Genomic DNA, 9,038 nt, shown 5'->3' with positions numbered 1-9,038 from the left:
GGAGCGCTGGGTTCCTTAGGTGAGCAGAGAGCTGCAGAGTGCCATCCCAGCCCTCAGTACCCAATGGAATCACATCTCTGGGCCAAAGTTGCTGATGAAAATTCCAGAATGACAAAGAAGAACTAGACAAGAAGGGTGCTTTCAGGAGCAGAGAAGAGTGACGTGAGCCTCCTCCTCAAACCAGTCCAGACGCATCCCGCGCCTAAGGGCCAGGCCTCAGCTGGTGCTGTGCTTCTACCAAAGATCAAACCCCCTGTGAATTTGGTCCTGGGGAGGGAAGCAGCGCTATAAATGCAAGTTCAAAAAACTTTTACTCAAGCCAGAAATCTACATTTTCCCCAAAGCCAGTGTCTCCAGCTGTCCTCTGCTTTTCTCTGCATAGCCTCAGCTGGTGGCTCAGGAAGCTGACCACACTAGCAGCCTGCACCCTGTCCCTCCTGCCCCTGCCCATCTGCCTGCCCCCCACACAGTAAGGAGCTGCCGACCATGGTCAGCGTGTCGCCACACCTCTCCTGGAGCTTTGAGTCCTGGGATGGAATCTTGTACCTTTTGCTAGTCTTCCCCCGAAGAATCCCTCCTTCTGATGGAAGGAGAGGTAAAATTGTGATCAAGAGGATGGGGTGGCTTTGCACTGTCTTTTTCGATGTCATCTTTTTATGATGTATTTTTTAAACACTTTCCCCCTTCACCAATTCCTTAGTGATTTTCCTGGCCTTATAATATGACTGTGAGTATGGCAGTGACTAGAAAGGAAGTCTGTGAGCTCATCCTTAATTACTGAAATAAATCAATTATACAATCACTCAGTACTAAAAGATCTTCATACACAAATGTAATGGGACTATGTTGTGTATGTGTCTGTGTGTGGGTGCACATGTGTGTGCATGTGTGCGTGTGTGTGTGTCTACATGCACATTTTATACCCTATGCAGCTTATTCCAAAAAGTTTCAGAACCAAAGCTGTGTTTATGAACCTATATTTTAAGTGAGAGTGGGTTAAAGTGCCTGCAAGCAGGCACAGGGGCTGAGGGTTTGAACCCTGGGCCTGCCATGCTGGCCCCGCCCCCGGGGCGCGCTGAGAAGGCAGTTGAGACTGGGCGTGGTGGCGTGTGCCTGTAATCCCAGGTCTTGGGAGGCTGTAAACAGGTGGATCACTGAGTCCAATCTTTAGTAGTGAGACCCTGAATACCCTGTAGACCCTTCCCTAAAATACAAAAAAAAAAGAAAAAGAAAGATATACAGCTACTTTCTCTTAATTCAATGAGAAGAAAGTTTTAAACTAGTAGTGTTTAGATAAGATATCATGTCTGCATCTTGTACTATGAATAACTACTATGAAGACAACAATATGCAATGTATTAATTATTGTAACCGTCCTATTAACCTGTTTTGAAACTGTCTCATTGCTACTACTTTCTCAATAAAGATTTATATATATAATCTTGGATGGGGGGTCACCAAAGAAATGTTTAAACTCCACTTGGCCAACAAACAGACGAGTGAATTCACAAATCAGCCCTCTGGCTTTCTGAGGGCACCTTCCTCACACTCTCGCTCTGGGGTCTTTCCTCTGTGCAGTCCTCACCTCAGAGGTGGGCAGCTCCAAGCAAGCAGCTCATAGGAGCCACACAGTAGTGTGTGACTTTATGTTAAACAAAGTTTGCTTAGGGAAAGACATCCTGCAAAGAAGATTTAGAGCAAAACTGGCAGACATATCGCCGCCTGTAATCCCAGCACTGGGAAGGCTGAGGCAGGAGGATTGCTGCAAGTTCAAGACCAGCTTGAACTATTTAGTGAGTTTAGGATCCTTCTGAACTGTGCAGCAAGACCCTGTCTCAAAACAAAACAAAATAAAACAACAAGAACAAAAGAAAGACCACTTATCTGGTATTGTCACTGGGTGAGGTCTAATGTAGTCGCCCCAAAGAGAGGGTGGAGACCTTCATTTGCCCTAGGTGGGTTCTTAATTCAAGAGGGAAAATTACAGGATGCATCAATGAGAGGCAGAGCCTTGTTTATTAAGTAGAATCAAAGAAGTAGACTTTTTCATCAGAGAGAAAGAGTGTACATGCGTGAAGGAAAGATGTTTTGTGGTCTAGGTTGAGAGAATTCATGTAGTCTTCGGGCATCCCAATGATGGGTGGTCTAGAATGTTTCTCTTTTAAATTACTTATCATTTACCTGCTGCCTGTTTCCTTGAGGTCAGCTCACATTAGTAAGCTAATGTAAAAATCAACTTTCTCAACTAGGTTAAAATACAAACTCTTTATATGTGTTTGAGGCTTAGAGACGTCGTGGTAGCCAGTTCATAACACTGTCTCTTTGAGTGTAAAAGTCTTCAGAATCTTAAAATTTATACCACTGGAAGAAAAATGCAGGCTGAATTTATGGACTCATGTGTCCTCAAGACTCAGGAATTCAGGAGGGAGCGACCTGGAAGACAGCCGGTGGGGCAGAAGGCACGGGGAGCCCTTGAGGCAAGCCTCGGGCTGCAATTCTCTGAAATCTTTCGCTTCCTCAAAATTGCACTTTCTTCAAAATTATAGTTTCCTTGTCTCCTTTCTGCCTATCTGTATTTTGCCTATCCTACCTCAGTTTTCTTGAGATAATTAAAGATTATATATTAGAATTAGAGAGGATGCAAGTTGGCTTAAGAGTCGAAGCCTGACTCCTAAACTTGGTATAAGCTATCATCCCTCCTGCAAATATGTGAACGTTCTTATCAAAAAGTGTTTAAAACTATGTACATACAGTCAAATACACTGCATTTAAGGCCCAACTCCAGAGCTCGCTGATGCTGTGGCCTTGAAGAAGTTCCACCCTCTTCTTACAATGAAGGAATATGGGTACCTTTCTCATACGGCCTTTAAAAGTGAATAGGTAAAGCACTTAGAATAGCATGTGGTACACAATGTCGGTCCATATTCTTACTGCATTTGGATGCCTTAATAAATGACAATGTAAGGTAAAGACATGAAAAGTACTCAAATAAATTCAGAAAAGGAAGGCTGAGTATTGTTGTTACAAGGACACTACCACTGTTTAAACTTGCGAGTTGCACTGGGAGGCTCTCCTCTTGTGAAATGTACTGTAGGAAGCGGAAAAAGAAAAAAAGAAAAACTTTGAAATGGACCAGAAACACCGCTGGGCACTTTTAGTGGGAAACTAGGTGTGGTCTAACCCCGTGGCTCATCTAAGTACCCGACCTCACCATATTCTCTGCAGCTTTCCATGATTTTGAGCTTTCTGACTGTTCTGCGTGTCATAGGATGCTTCACAGGTATTGCTTGTCCGCAGACAGATGCAAGTGAATTTTGTGGCCCACAGAAGTGCAACTGATTTCCTCTCTTCCTACCCCATCCACACATCAGTTCTTCATGTTATTTATTAACTCATTCAGCACTATGTTCTAATACGATTCTTAGATGTAGCGTCTTTCTTGTTAACTAATGAACTGCGTGAAAGCTTTAATAGGTAATCATATTTTTGTATGAGAATCATGATTTGCTTGTTTGTTTGTTGTTTGTTTGGTACAGAATCTCACTATGCAGCTCAGATTCATAGTGATCCTCCTGTTTCCGCCTCCCCAGGGCTGGGATTACAGGCTTGTGTCACCACACCAGGTCTCAGTCACTGGCTTAATGCCCCCTGGGAGCAGGGCCGGCGTGACATGTTGTTCCGGGGAATCCAACCCTGGTCTCTGAGCTTGCCTAAGCAGGCACTTAGTCTGCTGAGCTTTCTCCCTGGCCATATTCCTTATTTTAAATATTATCTTTTAACAACTTATTCCTGGATATATATTCATTTATTCATCACAAACACTAACATGAAAGAACTATGTTAAAAATGCACACATGATGCAAAGGTGAGTAAGCACAGTCTTGCCCTCAAATAACTACAGTTCAGATGATCAAAAAGTGCCACACAAAAGGGGGACTGCTGGAAGGAGGTATTTGTTGTGCTTGCACATGAGAAGACAGGAAGATTCATCCAGTTTTCAGTGATTTGTGCATGATGGTACCCCAAATTTCAAAAATATGGAAAGGATCTTATAGGAGAGTGCCTGGCTCTGTCTGGTAAAATTTAAATGTTTAAAGTTGAAGATTAGGAGACAAGCCTAGAAACGATTGGGTAGGACCACTTCAAAGGCCGAGAGGCTCCCCTAAACTCCCCTGAGCAAGGCAGTGTCACAGTCAAGCCCTTCTAGATAAAGAATATTTTGGAAAACAGGACATTTGACTCCTGGGAGAAAAGTTTAGTACCAACTCCAAGGGTAGAGGGAAAAGGACCTGGACCAAGAAAAACACACAGGGAATGGGACAGAAGAGCCCTGGTGGGTGCTGCCCACTCCCCACCTTTTCCACCATGGCCCTTCATAACACAATAAAAATCCTGAAATTTCTGCAATTTTTTTCTCTCCACTGGAGCCTTTGCAGCACAAGCAGAGCTCTATTTTTTATGACTACCTCTGTGCCCACACCAACGCTTCAGCTGCCACAGCCTGACCTCCCTATCTGCAGAGTGAGATTTCTATACTCCGTGCTCGCTCCAAGATCCGACACACCATTGCTTCTCAGTGAATGCTTTTAAATGACATTGAATTACCTGCTGCGGTGCGCCCATAAAGCATTCCTACTTGACCTATGAAGACACCGCGTTCCAGGCCAGCAGAATGTTCCCTGCGCTGTTAATGCATGACTAACTACTTTAATCACCACGATAAGTTCCTGTCAGTGGCATTTTGCAGGTACAGGTGCAGATATTTCGGCAATGGCAGAATGCACTCGGGCACCATGGCAACCAGTGCGTCACCCTGGTGCACTCAGCGGGGCTGGAATAGTCAGCTCTCCATTCATTTTCTCTGACAACAAAAACCAAAGATGTTTTGTTCTGCCTTTTCCTCTCAGACACAATTGTTTACTGAGGAGAAAATGATGGAGGTTCCAGGGCAGCAAGGATGCTTGTCCTATGCTCAGAAACAGTAAGCATGGAGGTTGTAGCCCAGCTGGCCTTCAGGGCTGGAGTCCCAGGCAGAACTAGCTGCTGCTGCTTCCCCTGTCTGGCTTTAACTTGATTTCAGATCACTAACCAGAGATCTTCTCCTTAGCCCTGTAGCTTCATATTTAATGGGCTTTATGAAGTAGTATGTACGTTGTGGCTACTGTTACAGCTCTCGTGTGGAAATTGCCTACTTCACCAGGATGTTACTGCTGTCAAGGGTATTCTGCAAGAGCTGGACACTCAACTACAACTATACTGAACAAAACTGGATAAGTAAAGCCTTATAAGATTGGGCAGTTCCAGAGCAGCATTGTCCTTGGGGTCTGCCTGTGCCTGTCTCTGCCTCTGTCTATTTTTCTCTCTTCTTCCTATCCTTTATCCATTTCTAGGCTTTGAACCCAAGGTTAACAATGTCTAGGCTGAGAAGAGCATCTTTTTGCTTGTACATGTATAGAAAATCCTAGAGAAGGATTCTGATTTGCCAGTCATGTGTCACATGTCCATCCCCAGTGGGATCTATGAGGACCAAAACAGGTAAGATGCCTACTATTTTAGCCATAAGAAAGATACTATAATTGCTGCCTTAAAACACAACATAGGAAAAGATATCTTAACTGGTTAGCTCTGCAGGCTTCATGCATCTTCTCATTTCCAAGAGCAAAGCCAGTAATCATGTAAGGTCCTCCAAACTCAGTGTGTGCCACTTAGATGGCAACCCACCTAATGACCTCCAAGGCTTCCTCCTTGTAGACCAGCAGGAGAATTCACCTCTGGAGTTCTGTCTACCTGGTCACTCCCTGAGTGAGGAGAAGGGAAGTGGTGAGCATCAGGAGCTGAATTGTGCCAGCCAGAGGCCAGTGTTTCAGCAGAAGGGAAGACAGTAAAAAAAAAAAAAAAAAAAAAAAAAAGGTCTGCAAGATTCAAAGTCATCCAGGACTATGCGGATTTTGGAGCCAGCATAGCAACAGCACCCGCAGCAAATATTGTCTGTTCCCTGGCATCCACTCTAGCTCTAGATGAGCAGGAACATCTCTGAATGCACAGCACCAACTCCAGCCAGAGCAACTGTGCAGAGGCAAGAACGCCTTGCATGCCAGATAGAACAGGGCATGGGGCCTGGCTAATATGGGAGGAGATGAGGAGGAATCGTGTCTGTCCCTGCCTTTGGCAGCATGGATACCCCAGCGGAGGGCACGATGGGCCTTCCGCTGGCCTGGACCTGCCCTGCAGTGGTTTTTAGCAGAGAATGCACTGCAGTGATTTGTGCTAAGCAATCTGACAGCACCTAGTCTGCCACCACATCCAGGGACCGTGCTGATGGGCCAGAGCTGCTCCAGTGTCATCAGAGACTTTGTTCCTCTGGCTGTGAGTGTCCCACAGTACCACGTCACATTTGCTCCAAACAGGTGCTCTCTCCTCCCTTCCTGAAGCTCAGGTTGGGCACGTTAGAAGATACCACAGCCAGGGTATCTTCTACTCTGCTTTCTATATTCCGATTCACTTCAGTATTTCAACTTTTTTCAATTTTCCTTCCAGTGTTAGGAATAATGTTTAGTTTCCTTAAACTTATCATTCTTAATCAATGTCTCTTTTCTGTTGAACTTACTTTTTTTGTGTATGGTGTAACATACATAATAAAACATTTACTATTTTTAAGTGTATAAATCCATTGCTCTTTCAATTATTGATTTTCAATTCTATAATTTTCATTGAGATATGTAAAACTAATTTTCGGTTCTCTTGCTCAATCTTGTCTTTCAGTGACTGAGTATAGCACACATGGTTATTCTGAAGCCCAGGTATGCTGTCTTTGCTAGCTGTAATGCCCAGGGTCTATTCAATTTTGTTTCAGTTTTCTCTGAGTTATTGGACCAATGCTTGTCTCCTTGGATGTCAGGCTTCTTTCATTCTAGGAAATTTACATGAGAAATTACAAAGGAAGGAGAAGCTTTGGTTGATGTTCTCTCCCTCTATGTCTGGCAGGCAACCAGGAAGTCCACCCCTAGCAAGTGTTAGTGAGGATAGGAAGCGATAGGAACACACGCACTTACAAAAAACAATTTGGTGTTATCTTGGAAAGTATTTTTTCCTTTTACTCACTGCAGTAATCCATTTTGTAAGTGAGGGACTTGAGACCCCCAAAAGGTTAAATAATGTTTGCAAAATAATATTGCTTTAGAAACAAGGCCCCAGAGACAGACTGACCTGTCTGACACCGGGGCCTGAGCGCCTTCTCTTACACTCCCTACCTCTGAGTCTCGACTTGAAGTCTGTCAGCTTGAGCCTCATCGTGATTAATCCTTGGGCTCCTTCACTGTGGCAAAACACTACATCACCACTGTTCATTCTTCTATGCATTGGCCACCAAGTTATTTGGCCACCAAAATTATTTTTGAGGCAGTTAATTTCTCGTTGCTCGCTACAATGTTCAAAGATGAGAGGAATCTGCTACTGTCTCTCTCAGTTATCCCATCAGACCAGGCTCTCTGCATTGCCCTCGTTCAATTCTTTTTCATGCTTTATACTCCTGAGTCAAAGACAAGAGTCCAGCTGAGAGGCATCAAGGTTCCTGACAAGTGGGATGAAATTGCTTTTTCCTCTGACGCCCTCTTTACCAACACAAGGGTCCTGACCCAGGCCTGGCAGCCAGGCGAGATGAGCACAGTTTCCCCAGTACCAGCAGATACTGTCTGCTCCCTGGCGTCAAATTTTCCCTTCCAAGATGGTCGGATCAATGTCACCATAAATTTCAAATCTAATTATCTCCCCCAACTCATACCAGTAAGGAATTTCATTTCATTTTCTTTTTAAAAAAAAAATTCAACTCCCACATGAGAAATTTTGGAGTACTTTTCACAAAGCACTGTCTTTCAGTCTCCTTTCAGATCAGGCCAAGTGGCCAAGTGGCGCTATCTTGTATTTTCTCGGCCCCCACAGCCATCACTCAGCTCTCTCCTGTCCAGTGCCTTTCATCTTGCCCCGTCACCCTGCACCATGACCTTGAACTCCTTCCTCTCCGGCAACAGCAGGCCCACCTTCCACCCTATTTTGAAGTCAGCTGACACAAAACCCTCCTAGTAGTCCTAGGAGGTGTGGATATTTGGGGCAGATCTGGAATGGGTACTCATGACAAACAGGAGGCCGAGGCTTCCCTTTCTCTTCTCGCAAACCTTATGAATCAGTTGCCTGTGCTGCTGAGCTCCTTCATGCAACACAGCTAGAGAGCCTGATACATTCTTTCTGACCAGCTGTCTGTTCTCTCCTCGCCTCCACCACTTCCTAAGAAGAACTAGTCCAGAAAAGCCAATGGCTTACGGGTAAATCTCCAGTCACTTAGAGATTATTTCATGAAAATAAGAAAACAAGCAAATGTTTTTATTTAATTTAACTTTATACACTGATAGAAGACGAGAGCAAAAGAGGATATTGTCATCCCGCCACCAGTGAGAGACAAGAGCTAGGTTGATACATGAACAGGTTCTATTTCTTCCTATGCATTTTATAAGTTTGAGATCATTCTGTAGATACAGTTTCATAATTGTCAGGTTTTGGTTTAATGTCATTTCATTAGTCTTTCGCGGGTCATTAAAATGTTTACTATCATTCTAAGCGCTTTGCAACACTGCGGAGGAGGCCGTGTGTTTTTTTAGTGGCTCCTAATAGTGGATATTCACAATTTTTTGACCCTGTGATCATCTTTGTCATCTGCTTGGCACCTTCCCCGTAAGCCTCATAGCTCAATAACGTTCTTAAGGACTCGGAAGCACCGGCATCATCCTTTCAACAGGGTAGGAGGATCTGACTCCAGCTCTCTCGCGCAGAGTTGCACAGTTTTTTTTTTTTTATTGCACATTTTTCTTACTTTACATATTTTCCTTTCCTGCAATTTTTCAAAATCAGCATTGAACTGATTTTCAATACAGTTCTCCATGGCAATGTATTCTTGTGCTATATTCTAATCACCTTTATGGACATTTTGGAATTAGATCAGATTTTAAACAAGAGCTATTTAGGAGATTTATGAAGGGCTGGTCCTG

This window comes from Octodon degus, unplaced genomic scaffold (genome assembly GCF_000260255.1).
Source record: "Octodon degus isolate 3935 unplaced genomic scaffold, OctDeg1.0 scaffold00039, whole genome shotgun sequence".
In the NCBI taxonomy this organism is placed as follows: domain Eukaryota; kingdom Metazoa; phylum Chordata; class Mammalia; order Rodentia; family Octodontidae; genus Octodon; species Octodon degus.
This window is presented reverse-complemented; position numbering follows the sequence as displayed.